This window comes from Danio rerio, chromosome 19 (genome assembly GCF_049306965.1).
Source record: "Danio rerio strain Tuebingen ecotype United States chromosome 19, GRCz12tu, whole genome shotgun sequence".
Classification (NCBI taxonomy): domain Eukaryota; kingdom Metazoa; phylum Chordata; class Actinopteri; order Cypriniformes; family Danionidae; genus Danio; species Danio rerio.
This window is the reverse complement of record NC_133194.1, coordinates 9,860,672-9,876,433: the sequence shown is the minus strand read 5'-3', so window position 1 is coordinate 9,876,433 and position 15,762 is coordinate 9,860,672. Positions and strand designations below refer to the sequence as shown.

At 37.8% G+C, this 15,762-nt stretch overlaps 1 protein-coding gene across 1 annotated transcript in view; it reads left to right on the top strand.

Moving 5' to 3' along the window:
* Positions 1-3,730: 3,730 nt before the first annotated feature.
* cers2a (ceramide synthase 2a) overlaps positions 3,731-15,762 on the top strand; it is a 39,212-nt gene continuing 27,180 nt past the window's right edge. Inside the window, exon 1 of the mRNA NM_153671.2 lies at positions 3,731-4,189. The gene's annotated coding sequence lies outside the window, so the exon portion shown is untranslated. The remainder of the gene's footprint in view (positions 4,190-15,762) is intronic.

Below are 15,762 nucleotides of genomic sequence, written 5' to 3'. Positions count from 1 at the left end.
TTGTGTGTCTGTGTGAGATTACTGGAGTAAATGTATTTGTGCTATTTTCAGATGCATTAAAGTATGAATGAAGCACTGTGACTCTGTAGATCGGCACTGGTGGGAGCCGTGCACTGCTCAAGGCCAGTGATGATATACAGCTATATCGCACTGCTTCTCGTGTGATATTGTGTTTATACAACAGTTCGACAGCATCATCATGTATAAAAAAAAAGAAAATCGAACACGGAGAGTCTCAAAAATCCTTTTGTTAGAGGAACTACTTTCTTCCACTGTTCATTCACAACTAAGGCTGACGTCAGAACAGCAGAAACCATTGCTCATAATCAAACGTCACTTTAGAGCTAGTATTTGAATGATTCTCTAGAGTAAAGTGATGACAAAACAGGTGATCTTGCTCACATTTTAAGATTATAAGGCTGAACGGCATGAAATGCCATCAGTCTACAGAGATTTCACACTATTTCTTTTTTGCAATTGGAAGATCACTATACAGTAAGTAACTGCGTTTAAAAAAAGCCTACAAGAACTACGAAATACTACGAGATTACTGTGTTATAAACACAGCACTAAAACACGCAAAAGAGAGAGATCGACTTACCTTTTTTTATCATAAAATGATCAGCTGTAGATTGAAATTCACTGAGATTTTTGTTTCCCCTAAAAGCTTATTATGAAGTCTCTGTCGACATCTTGTGGCGGAACGCCAACCGTCTTCACTTTGCTGAAGAGCTGATTGCCGCCAACATGCTAAATATTTAAAATTGGCACTATCCTTATAAATAAAATGCATAGTTGCACTATGCCCCAAAAGTACATTATGTTGTCCAACAGCTGCTATATTTGTCAAACTGTTTATTGATCTGCTGTTTATTGATCTGCTGATGTGGGCGGAGTAATACACAAGGGTGATGAGGCTAAATGAGTGCTGTTATTGTAGACTATTGCATGACTATCAGCCAGTCAGATTCAAGAACCTCCTCCCGGTGGGACTTGCCTGGAACACCTCCCTAGGTAGGCGTCCAGGAGGCATCCGAAACATGCCTGAGCCACCTCAGCTGACTTCTCTCGATGTGGAGGAGCAGCGGCTCAACTACGAGCACCTCCCGGTCTATAGGGGGCACCCTGCCGCCCTTCAAAGGAATCTCATTTTGGCTGCTTGTACCTGAGATCTTGTCCTTGTGGTCATCACCCAAAGCTCATGACCATCGGTGAGAGTAGGAACATAGATTGACCGCTAACCTTTCGGCTAAGCTTTGTCTTTACCTCAACGGATCGGTACATGAACCACATTACTGCTGCGGCTGCACCAATCCGTCTGTCAATCTCACGTTCCATCCTTCCCTCACTCGTGAACAAAACCCCAAGATATTTGAACTGGTCCATCTGGGTTGAAGACTTTTCTCCAACCTGGAGGAGGAATATAAACAGATGTTTTAAAATAATGGTAACAAATACTTTGTGAATTTATGTGTTGAGTTTTTACAGCAAATGTCACATCCATATCAGTGGAATGGCTCTCTATATGAATCCAGAACTCAATTACAATTGCGTCATGAGTGCGTTGTTAAAGGGATAGTTCACCCAAAAATGAAAATTCTGTTATTATTATATAACTCAACCTTCACTAGTCACAAACCTCTTCGAGTTTCTTTTTTTCTGTTAAACACAAAAGAATTATTTAGATAACATGTTGGAAACCTGTAAGCTTTGACTTCCATATTTGTTTTTTCTACTATGGAAGTCAATGGTTACAGGTTTCCAACAGTCTTCTTTTGTGCTCAACAGAAAAAGGAAACTTGTAAAGGTATTGAACCACATGAGGGAGAGTAAATATTAAGTAAAGGTGAATTTGGATAATCTGGGACACCTAAGCTTCTGTGTGTTTCTTTCTGTTTTAACTAAACTCAGTTAACAGGACTTTTATTATAAATTAAACATGGACTTCATATGAGTGAAATCACATGACTTCATTAAGGGGGTTCCACAAAGTGGGGCCAGGCACTTGTCAATCAAGGTCTCATGAAAATTAGATGACATGGTCAATGACATGCTGTAGGATTCTGACTGGATTCATGTTAAGGACACAAACCTGTCACACGTTAGACGATGTTCCGAATTGTTGTCAAATTTTGTTTGGGATCTAGTTATGGAACCCAATCAATGCCAAAAGCATTAAAATAAAAAGCTTATCGAAAAGCACAAACTCAAAAAAATAATACATTGAATTAACAAATGCTTGCATTTTAATGACTTGCATTGGCAGGGTTTGTGATTTTAGGTCCTAAAATTTAACACAGCTAAATATATTTGAGCTAAAGATATTTCAAACACATTTTCATGCTTAAAAATGTAAGAATTCTTGTTCAATTTCCAGATTTCATGTATAATATTCAAAAGAAAATTTTCATTTCACTTTATTTCTGTAAAAAAATTTGCTTCCATGAATTCAGTGGATCAAATTCGGCTGTTAAAATTTGACATTTACAATAATAAATGCTACTGTTGTGCTGTTATTAGCTTTTTTCCTCACTTATTTACTGGTTTAAACATCTCAAATTGGCCCACCTGCTAGTGAAAAAGCAGCTGGAGATTGTCAATCTGCAATCTATTGCTTTTCCTGCAGTTCATGGATGTAATGTCAAATTTTAGGAGCCGAAATTTATCCTCTGAATTTATGGAAGCAAATTTTTTAACTGAAATAACATAAACTGAAAATTACCTTTTGAACATTATGCTTCGTATTTTTCACCCCTACTGAATATTTTGTAAGTGAAATCTGGAAATTGAACAAGAATTATTGAATTTTTAAGTATGAAAACGTGTTTGAAATATTTTTAGTTGAAATATTCACAGCTTAAATAAACAGCTGTGTTAAATTTCAGAACCTAAAATTACAAACCCTAGCAGCTCATTAAAATGCAAGCAGTTGTTAATTCAATGTATTATTATTATTTTTTTAGTTTGTGCTACTCAATAATCTTTTTATTTCAATACTTTGGACATTAATTTAGTTCCATACCTAGTCAAGTAACAAAATGTGTATTAAAGTGTTGCTGTTTTTTTATTTCGAACATTTTTTGTTGTCCCACATCATCAGATAGGATTGATAATGTGTGACTGTCTTCGAATGGGAGAAATAGGCATTTAGAAACTTTATAAGTTTAACGACAAGGGCTAATATATGCCATAATGAGAAATGGATGTTAATGTGGACAACTGGAGGTAATAAATATAGCATAAATTGATAACAGCTAGAAGCTAAACCAGCTAGCTAAAGAGATGCTACAGAGATGTACAATGTTCTGTACACAAACTCACACACTTCTCGGTATATTTATGTCATGTTTATGTCTATATTATGTGGTAAGTACGAAAACATTTTAGGGATTTCAGAGAAGTCTAATACGTTGTACTATTTACCTTAGTCAGGCATTGAAATAGAGAGCTGAAGTCAAAATTGCAAAAAGTGAAGTGTCCCAGATTACCTGAATTCACCCTACATTTTTCACTTTTGGGTGAACTATCCCTTTAAAACCCAGTTATACTTCTTCAGGTATTATATCTTAAACATCGTTTGTTCACCATGGACGTCACCCCTATTCACTTACAGCGGTCATTTACACAGTCAACAAAGCTTCCTCAAAGGTTTCGTCATCCATAAAACGTCATAACTCGCATGCGGTTAAACGTCACCTTAAATAGCCTGCGCCCCGCCCTTCAGATTTTAGTCTCGCACAGCAGCTCAGTGTTTTTTATTTGGCCCTCCTCTTCAGTCTTTCATGACTCGATTCGCCTCCAAACACACCCGGCAAAAGTACGTCTAGACATTTTCAACTCGGACATGTGAAGCGAAAAGTGTCGGGAAAAGTTTATAATCTGGGCTGTGTGGATGAAAACTAAAAGCATACGGTTAAAAGCAGCAGTGAACGAGGCGGAGGACAAACAAAAAAAAGTGGAAGAGTTTTAACGTCATCTCTAACGCCAAACTTCCCTTGGCGTTTTTCATCTGTCACGGGGATTTAAGACAACGATGCAGACGGAAAGGGTTATGGATTATGAAGAACGCACAAAATTGTACAGATTGCCCTGAATAACCGCGAGTTTACACGCACTTTCATGCACCTTTGCTAAACCCATCTCATCTCATCTCGCGCTCACACCCTTGTGCTTCGCACTACTCCTGAAAGTAAGTACCGTTATACGCAGCCGTGCTCGTTCCTGCACCTCAGTGTGTTGTTGTACTGTCACTTCCTTATAGCGTGTTATCATATACTCGTATTTCTTGAATTTTTGAAGTGTTGATTTGTTTTGTATCGAACGGGCGCTTCTGGAAGTCAGCTGTTTGATGTGTACGGCCTACACTGGGATCAGCCGACTGGAAGTAACGTTACATACTAACATTTCGTAGCGCGCGTGATGTGAAGTATGCACTGTTGTGATTATGACACGGCTACGAACAAATATCCACAATAACTTGTTATTGATGTTAGGTATACGCCAAGACCCATCGAGAATTAAGAAAAAAGTGTCAATGTTTTCACTCCAGTGGTTTTTAGGGGCGGGTTCCGTGTTTGAAAGCGGCTCGCGGATGTTTTAGTCGAGTGAAAATTTGGGGATTCGTTTTTGTAGTTGATCGTGTGCAGACAACCAGTCTAGCAAAGCTTATTATTTACAGTTCCAGCTGTTTTGACGCTAAAAGACGACGGTTCTCAAAGTAATTTAATGTAAACTGTTGTTTTAAAAGACTAACTTTTCTTGTATGTACTTTTGTATATACACAACGTTGAAACGGGTGGATATTTAATTTACTCAGTGTATCGCTGTAAACACAATTTACCAACTTGTGATTGTCGTCTCGTGTTATGCTCGAGGGCTTTTGAAGGGAGTCTTATGTGACGTCATGAAGTATATAGTGTATAACGTGCTAAAAACTTGTGGATCTCAGACCGTCTATTTTCTCGGTTAGCCAGGATCGTTTTTAACAGCAATAGAACATTGTTATAATGTTAGCCAAATGTCCGCCTAACCTCTGTAATGTTGTATCATTTGCCCTGCTGCAGGGCAGTATAAATGTGTATGTATTTACAATTAACCAAGGCCAGCCCTGTACATTTGGGGGCCCTAAGCAGAATAATTTTGGGGTCCTACCTTGCTCAAAATAGTGAAGTTTTTCCATTGCAAACCGGCCCACAGTGATTTTATTGCTTATTAAATGCAATCAATGAAACAGAAATGTAAAGTCTGATTTTTTCCTACTTAATAATTGACTGAATGACTTGGACATTTTAAAACGACACTGTTTTTGTTAACTACCAGCTTCCTAAATGAAGAATTTAACAGTATTTAATAAAGGGACCTACTTTGTGTCTTTCTGAAGATTATGTAATTGGAAGATTTTATAAAAGATTCTAGGTTGAGTTATTTATATATATATATATATATATATATATATATATATATATATATATATATATATATATATATATATATGTGTGTGTGTGTGTGTGTTTTAATTCCAAAAGCAAAAACCCTTTATTGACACTACACTGGACAATAATTCTAAATAATTTTGTGCCTGTCTCTTCTCGTCGCCATTTTTTCCCTCAGTTTTTCAATGCCTGAAGAATAACGTTAGATTTTCATTTTCGGTCTCCAAAATAAATCGGGTATATAATAGGGCAGGCAGTGAAGCAGAGGGCATGGCTGTGTCTGTGCACTTATTCGCGTTTTTGTGGTTACATTGAACGTGCAAACTCAAACTGCTAGACTTTTATTAAAATCATGATTTTTCTCTTCATTAAAAAATGTATAAATATTGAATTACTAAAGCACTGTCAATGAAGGATATATGCGTTGTACTGTGGCAGAAACGGTGTGCTGGAGAATGATTTCCAGATAACATGTGCTTAATGAAAAAACCCCCTGAACAAACGCATATTTATGATTCAGGTTTAGAATCCTGTTCACTTTATTTAACCCTGGTTTAATAATTAAGGGGACAGGGATGATTTCGGAAGCAGCTTGAACTTTTGTACACACATAAGGTTCAAATGTACTACCTACTCGAGTAGCATGTGATTTTAGACACAGCTACTGTCTTTTAGTCCAGCATTATTGGCTTGATGGTCAGTTACTTGCACATGCCTAGAGGGAACATCTAATACACTTGCCCATGATGATGTCATCATGATAATAATGAAAGTTTGGCAAAGCTGGCGTTTTCAGGACTCCAAAACACAATTGCCGTATAAAGTGAATGATCTAAAATGATCTAGCTTTTATTTTTATTTAAAATGCAAAGACACCTTCATAGTTTAAGTCCCACCTCTGTCCTTTTGAGTGCATCATGCACATCAGACATCCAATCAACAACTGACACTTAACCTAGTCACCCTATAAATATTTATATATTTTTATTATATTCAACAATCCATTTAATATTTAACGGTCTGTTGTACTCATATGAAGACCAATATTCAATATTTTGTGATAATGAACACCCATAATATTGATATCTTTAGCATTTCAAAATAATGTGACTTTTCGTTTTACAAATGTTTTATTAGTTAAACGTTGAGTGCTTACTTAAATTGTGTTTGCAGTGGTGTTCATAATAGCTCCAAATGCTTAGAGACTTAATTGATCGACTTACCTTAAGTTTAACTTAATTAAACATACTCAATAAAATGAACAACTAATAAAATCCAGTGTATTTTTAATGAATAATTAACACTAACTAATACATCTGGCCTTACCTTACTGTTCATTTTAACCTATTGACTAACGTTCACTTATGAGACTTTATTGTAAAGTATTGCCTAATGTATTTTTTTGCTATTTAATATAATTTTAATATCTATTTACTTTAAGCATGGTTAATTGTACAATAAAGCAGTTAACTATGTATTTTTCTTTAGTTAGTTATTATACAAGTTAAATTGATTTATTTATTCATTTATTTTTTGTAGTTTAGGTAGGGCTGGGCGATTTAATCAAAAAATAATCGAAATCGACATTCAGAACCTAAAATTGCAGCAAAAAAAAAAAAAAAAAGAAAAGAAATCCAGATCAATTTTTTTTTCAATAACTTTCCCTACTGCATGTAGAGACGCATGACCCCGCTCTGCTAAGACTGATTTATACTTGCGCACTTTTGTATGGTCTGGTGCAGCCTTCCTGCATGCCTCTTGAAAAACACCTTGCGAAAAATGTAACTACATGTTGCACGTTTGCCTCACGTTGACGATGATTAGAAGCTGCGCCAGAGATGCCATGAGACGGCATATTTTCTATTGCAATAAAATAATTATTTACATAAAAATAGTTGTTTACAGAAGATTTAAGAAATTCGGCTTAAGAGTTATTTTATTTAGAAGAGATACTGCGTATTTCTATGTTTGAAAACATTGAAAATCAATAAGGTATTTGTTTTCACCTTTTTATAAGGAAATAAAATTGACTGGTTTTAGGCTCTGTGTTTTAATTTTAGTTGTTCAACATTGATATTCAATAAATAATCATAGACAGTAGATAGTGTATGTTTTCTTTAATTATTTTAAAATCAAGTAATGCTCCATTCAAAAGTCTCTTATTTGTAATTTGTGAGCATATTTCCTGTACAAAACCTGTCAGTGAACTATGAAAAACAAAAAACAAATAAAATAATCGTTCATTAATCGTAATCGAGTTAAAATGTTCAGTTAATCGAGATTTTGATTCTAGGCCAAGCCGCATAACCCAAAGTTTAAGTCAATATTGTGATAAAACCGTGATAATAGCATCAACAATTAATCTCAAAACAAAAAAATTAGCTCCGTAAACAGCTTGCGTAATTTATAAATTAAGTTAGATCATGATTAATTTAGTTTAGTAAGTTACAATGACTTAAAAACATATGCTGTCATGACTGACTGTACCGTGGTTTCCGGCTTTTCTCTTGATAAATTAAAATGTCTGGAGGTTATGAATATCAGAAGAATATACCTTATTGGAATATTTTACAAAAAAGCAGAGACATCCTGGAGCAAACACTTGTCCCTTAAAAGTCACGTCTCGCCTTCAGTTTCGGGCTCGGGTGCATTTTGCACTCGCACACAAGCGCACCGCGCCAATGCCCAAGTGATCCGCGCTCTGGCACACCTCTTCCTACCGGGCCAGGGCCGGCCAAGTGAACCGTGCCTGAGCCCGATTCAGAGCACTCACACTTCTCAAACAATCCGGCAAACGGGCCTGGGCACGGTTCAGATAGCATAGTATGAGTAATGTAATGTGTGTTTATGTAGTGCATTTATTGTGTATGGCCATACACCCAAACCGCTTCACAATCATAAGGGGGGGGATCTCTCCACACCACCACCAGTGTGCAGCATCCACTTGGCTGATGCTACTGCAGCCACAGGATGCCGGCGCCCATGGCGCTCACCACACACCAGCTATTGGTGGAGTGGAGAGACAGTGATAGAGCCAGTTCCGTGGAAGGGAATGATTGAGAGGCCATGATCGTAAGGGACTTTGGCCAGGACACCGGGGTTACACCCCTGCTCTTTCACGAGAAGTGCCATGGGATTTTTAATGACCACAGAGAGGACCTCGGTTTAACATCTCATCAGAAAGACGGCGCCCACTGACAGTGTAGTGTCCCGTCTACTTTTACTGGGGCATTAGGACTCACTCAGACCACAGGTTGAGTGCCCCCTGCTGGCCTCACTAACACCACCTCCAACAGCAACCTAGTGTTCCCTAGTGGTCTCCCATCCAGGTACTGACCAGGCTCAGCCCTGCTGAGCTTCAGCGAGTAACCGGTCTTGGGCTGCAGGATGATATGGCTGTGGCGCTCAGGGCTGTAGGCCCTCAGTCTCTCCCCAGGACAAATTCGTTGTCCTCCAAATTTGATCTTTTATCCTTGATTATACCTACCTTTGTGTTGTCACAACTAGTACCTGAATCAACAAGCATCTCCCAGCTCCTATTACTTTACAACCCCGATTTAAAGCCCCCCTCTTTTGGTCCTTATAATGAACATGTCTAATGCATTTACTACTGTTTTTACACATAGTTTAAGTTTTGCACTCATGACTAATATCTATGTTTCAAACATCTAAACTGGACTCTTCTCTCCCATACAGTATGTGTCTTTTCAAATATACATGACAGTTTCAACATGTTTTTCTGGCACAGATGGTTCTCATTGTATCCCCAAGTCCTCTCTCGTGCTCTTTTTATGACCCCTTGACTATCACCTGTTTTCAAAGACACATAATGGCAGATTCATAGGGCACTCCACTCACCCAATTAAGTGTCTTCACAGGTTTAGATCTTCTTCAATCGATCATAGAATGTTTTACAGTGCAGGGTTTGAGATGAAGAGGTTGTTTCTTAGTGCAAAATAGATTTGAGATTTAAAATGACATTTTGCTGCTCTATTTTAAAGGATAAGTGAAGGCGGGTCAGAACAAACAGAACACACAGAATTATGGGTCAGAACAAACAGAACACACAGAATTATGGGTCAGGACAAACAGAATACACAGAATTATGGGTCAGGACAAACAGAATACACAGATTTATGGGTCAGGACAGATAGAATACACAGAATTATGGGTCAGAACAAACAGAACACACAGAATTATGGGTCAGAACAAACAGAACACACAGAATTATGGGTCAGGACAAACAGAATACACAGAATTATGGGTCAGGACAAACAGAATACACAGATTTATGGGTCAGGACAGATAGAATACACAGAATTATGGGTCAGAACAAACAAAATACACAGCATTATGGGTCAGGACAGGTAGAATACACAGAATTATGGGTCAGGACAGGTAGAATACACAGAATTATGGGTCAGGACAAGTAGAACACACAGAATTATGGGTCAGGACAGATAGAATACACAGAATTATGGGTCAGGACAGATAGAATACACAGAATTATGGGTCAGGACAAACAGAATACACATAATTATGGGTCAGGACAAACAGAATACACAGAATTATGGGTCAGAACAAACAAAATACACAGCATTATGGGTCAGGACAGGTAGAATACACAGAATTATGGGTCAGGACAGGTAGAATACACAGAATTATGGGTCAGGACAGGTAGAACACACAGAATTATGGGTCAGGACAGATAGAAAACACAGAATTATGGGTCAGGACAGATAGAATACACAGAATTATGGGTCAGGACAAACAGAATACACAGAATTATGGGTCAGGACAAACAGAATACACAGAATTATGGGTCAGGACAAACAGAATACACAGAATTATGAGTCAGAACAAACAGAATACACAGAATTATGAGTCAGAACAAACAGAATACACAGAATTATGGGTCAGGACAAACAGAATACACAGAATTATGAGTCAGAACAAACAGAATACACAGAATTATGAGTCAGAACAAACAGAATACACAGAATTATGGGTCAGGACAAACAGAATACACAGAATTATGGGTCAGGATAAACAGAATACACAGAATTATGGGTCAGGACAAACAGAATACACAGAATTATGGGTCAGGACAAACAGAATACACATAATTATGGGTCAGGACAAACAGAATACACATAATTATGGGTCAGAACAAACAGAATACACAGAATTATGGGTCAGGACAAACAGAATACACAGAATTATGGGTCAGGATAAACAGAATACACAGAATTATGGGTCAGGACAAACAGAATACACAGAATTATGGGTCAGGACAAACAGAATACACATAATTATGGGTCAGAACAAACAGAATACACAGAATTATGGGTCAGGACAAACAGAATACACAGAATTATGGGTCAGAACAAACAGAATACACAGAATTATGGGTCAGAACAAACAGAATACACAGAATTTTGGGTCAGAACAAACAGAATACACAGAATTATGGGTCAGGACAAACAGAATACACAGAATTATGGGTCAGGACAGATTGAACACACAGAATTATGGGTCAGGACAAACAGAATACACAGAATTATGGGTCAGAACAAACAGAATACACAGAATTATGGGTCAGGACAGACAGAATACACAGATTATAAGACCACACAAAGGGTTAAGAGATCTTAAAACATACACAAAGCTTTCATTCCTTTAGTAAACACTCCTGTTTTCTGCCTTCAAAATGGACAGGTCAAATTATTCACACGCTAAACACAAGCTCAAGACCGCAGATAAGCTATCGCGTCAAAGTAAACTTTCTGTTAAACATGAGCTCTCCTGAGAGATTCACAAGCACATCCCTGGTACAGATTGGTGAGCCATTCACCCGGGTCCAAGAAAACAGGCGGTGGACATTTCAGTGAAAGCTCCTCCTCATCCCCGTGCTGTCAGTGACACGGTTTGAGCGGATGGAGCGCCAGCTGTAATAAAGCCTGCTCTGCCTCAATGGAGTCTTTCTGAGAGGTCAGCATGACATCATGGCTGCTGTCATTGGCTGGCAGCGGCTGAAAGCCTGTACTGTCACCTGTGGTAATGAGTACTGCTTGGAGCCGGACAGGCCAGAGAATGAGACAGATTCTTTCCCCTTGCTGTGCCATTCTGTGTGAATGAGCTAAAAGCACATTGAGAATACACAGTGTCAGAATGTTATCAGAGTTTGGCTCGTGTGTGTGTGTGTGTGTATATAAGCAATATAAAAGAGCGAATTGAAGAACTGATAGATATGATGATAGAAAAGTGGTGTCAAGTAAGAAAAGACTAAATATTGAGTAAGCGTTGTCTAAAAGGGAGTACGTTTACTTCACCAAATATCTCCTCCATTCAATAACATGCTTTGGGCGTGAAAGAATAGTTTCCCTTTGTTGAGTCTAAAATACTACAAGTATTTCTCAAAGGACTAAATTAGATTTAGAAAATTTAAATAAAGACAAATGGACTTTGAACTGGGAGACCAAAGACTTTCCGGCAACGTCAGCTTTTGTTTGCGCTCACACTCCGCTTTGAGGAACTGTTTGGTTTGTAAATACCTCAACTATAAAAAGCAGTTGGAGAGCTTTTGTTCATGAATGAATCTGTGACTCGTGTGTTTGACAAACTGTAAAAATAAAAATGTTTTTAAGGACTTTGGGAGGGGAAAACTTGCGGTGCATTAAGTCATAAAGACATGCAAATAGCAGGAGACATACTAATTCAACTTGTGACATATGCAAGTAGACTTCTGACGGAAGTTAAGTCAGCTTAACACAATATAAGTTTAATGGGCTCATAAAATTAATTTGATTCAGCTTAATTTAAGGCAACCAGGTTTTTTTTTTTTTTTTTTTTTTTTTTTTTTTTACAGTGTTTTCATGTCTAAGTTTTCCTTTGTCAGTGTGCAGTATTTCATCAATGTTTTATGAGTAGGCACTAGAGCTGCAAGATTCTGGCTAAAATGAGAATCGCAGTTGTTTTGCTTAGAATAAAGATCACGATTTTCTCACGATTCTGTAGATGTAAAATAAAGGTTAATTACGAGGCGCCAATTATTATTGTTTTTTCTCAAACATATGGTAAAACAACAATAATAATTTTATGTCGCATCACGTGTGATTTCCCGGCCGTGAATACATCATTATATGAAGACAAAAATGACATTTTGGGGTGATTTATACCTTATAAATACAGTATGTGACTCTTTTAACATCATTTGGAGGTGTCCTTGTCGCTGAGCAACGTGTGTGAAACAATAAAAAGATTTGTGCAGCCGCCTTTGCTTCTCTCCTGAACTTTAAAATATGATTGGCAAAATCGTAGAAATGCTGGATTAAGATAGTTTAGGGGGTCGAATCGAGATCGCAATCTTTTTTTTCGATTAATCGTGCAGCTCTAGTAGGCAATTTAGTGTCTAATATCTAGTATCTTTTACGGTGTCTTATTGTGTGTTTGTGAGAGTTATATTGGAGTGTACAATGCATGTGTCTGGTGTAAAAATGGTTTTATGGATGACAGTTGGGCTGCATGATATAAAAAAAAATAATTATAAAATTTTTCTGCAATTTATATTGCAATATACTTTATACTTTGAGTTTATGGTCACTTTATTTTAAGGTTCAATACTCACTCTTGGCAAACCATTTTGACTTTGGCTTCAATCAGCTTCTATTTTGCTCCGTATTAATAGTTATTAAGGTAGTTTTGGTCATTGGGTAGGATTACAATGTAGAATAAGATTATACAGAATATATGCTTTATACAGTAAGTACTGTTAAGCATGTCAATAACGTGCATGCTAAAAAGTAACTAGTCTCCGCTGTCGCCACTGGCTCGCATGGTTCAGGATTGGTAGAGCTACGCATCAATGAATTTGCTCTTTAGTGATTAAACTCTCAGTAATGACTTTAAATCACACTGAACTGAGCTAAACTGAACTGAACTTAAACACTAAAAAACTGAACTACACTGTTCCAGTTACTATGACCATTTATGTGAAGCTGCTTTGACACAATCTACATTGTAAAAGCGCTATACAAATAAAGCTGAATTGAATTGAATTGGTAATGAGAATTGATTCCTAAAGTGTTACTAAATGTATTCATTTTTGATTGGGATGCTTCTGTAGGGGAATGAATCATGCATAAAATGGAATAAACAAACTACAAGCACAGATAAATGCAATAAAGCAAAGATAAAGTGAAATTAACAGTGCATGCTTTATGGATTTATATATTTAAATGTAAAAAAAACACTGCAAAGTCAACTCAACACTGCATATCTATCCGATGTGACTGTTGTAGATTCACACTTTGTGATATCGATGCTGTAATGATTGTAATGATGCTGTTTGTTGATTTTAAGAACATAAGTAAACCCATTGCTTCTTTTGTGATTGAGTAAACAACGCATTGCCTTAAATTTATTAAAAAAAAAAACTATAAACTATAAAAATGAAGTCAACCCAATAGTTCCAAGCTATAACAAGTTTACTCACTTTTGTAGGTAAAGTCAACTTAATTTATACTTCTGCCTCAAGAGCACGCGTATGGTCCAGCGCAGCCTCTGTGCGGTCGCTTAACCCTTGCTGTGGTTGACGATGACTCTGACGACGCACCTCTCAAAATATGTAGCTACATGACGCAACAGCATGTAGCGCAAGCTCTGTGATTAGTCAGTTTGGTAGCGGTGATGAGTGTGGGCGGTGCTGAGAGTCGCAAGCTTGATAGAGCGAGTGTACAAGTGTCAAGTCTCGTGAAGGAACTCCAGATGGAAACTTTTGTGTTTACTTTGATTAAAGCTGTTGCATGTCCGCTGGTTCCCGCCTCTGAATGAGCGAGTTTTAGCTACTTGTACATTTAAAGTAGCAAATAAAAAAAAATAAAAACACCCACACACACAAAGAACCTTTCACAGAGGAACATCAAAACCTACTGCCAGCTAGCGTTTCAGAAGTGTTATTGCAGAGCAACACAACCAGCACGCAGAAGTATAAATGCACGACTACACGCAAGGCAGGTACCGTGGATCACGGCAGTCACTTGAAGTGGAAGTATAAATCAGCCTTAAGCCAACAGGTTTGTTTACGTTACTCAAGTGAAGCAACTAATTGGTTTTTACAGTGCAGTTGAACCCTACAATATGTGTACAGTCTTCATGAAAATAGAAAATGGTTTATTTTTTATGTTGGGGTTGTTTTAGAAAAAGGTCATTCAATTCAATTCAGCTTTATTTGTATAGCGCTTTTACAATGTAGATTGTGTCAAAGCAGCTTCACATAAATGGTCATAGTAACTGGAACAGTGTAGTTCAGTTTTTAGTGTTTAAGTTCAGTTCAGTTTAGCTCAGTTCAGTGTGATTTAAAATCATTACTGAGAGTTCAAACACTGAAGAGCAAATTCATTGATGCGTAGCTCTACCAATCCTGAACCATGCGAGGCAGTGGCGACAGCGGAGAGGGAAAAAAAACTTCACCTGATAGGAGTGAAGGAAAAAAACCTTGAGAGAACCAGACTCAGTTGGGCACGACCATTTTAATTTCTCCGCTGGCCAAAAGTCTTGTGCAGAGCTTCAGTCACCGCAGTGGAAGCTGGCCTCAGCGAAGTCTCGTCTGTCCCTGGAGCGTCGCTGGAATCAGACTCATGTTCTCCACTTCCCATGACCATCAGCGCAGCAGCAGCTCAGGATATGGCATGGTCCCGGATATGGAAACCTTGGGATCATCTCGTCACTCTCGTCATCAAGCTTCAAGTTTTCAAAAATTAAGTTTTTGTCCCGGTTGTTGATGGTTGCAACATGCAGGTCATTTTGGGCCTGTTAGCCAACAGTAGAGTTTAGTTTTTCTGAAGTTAAAAATTCTGTCATTTATCTTTCACTTAATTCAAACCTGCCTGCTTTTATTGCACAAAAGAAGGTAATTTAAAGCAGGCCCGGATTGGCTAATCGGGCGTACCGGGAGAATTCCCGGTGGGCCGGTCCGTTTTTTGGCTGTGAGGGCCGGTGGCCCTAGCTCCAGAATCTGTTGCTCTCAGCAGTCACACTTTTTAAATTTATTTATTTACTTGACCACAGCCTTTTTATTGATTATTTTACCGCAACTCTTCTCTTTTCATCTATTTTAATGATCATAAACTCAGTTGTGTCTCCACACTGTACCCAGCTGTTGTGATTCAGTGGTTAGCACGTTAGGTTAAGACGCCGCGGACCCGGGTTCGATCCTCGTTAGAGTAATTTATCGATTTCATTTTTATTGTTAAGACATATAATACTGTTAGGGTTGTTGAACATTTGAAGTTCTAAAGCAGCTGTTTTCTCAAAAAAAGACATGATAGTG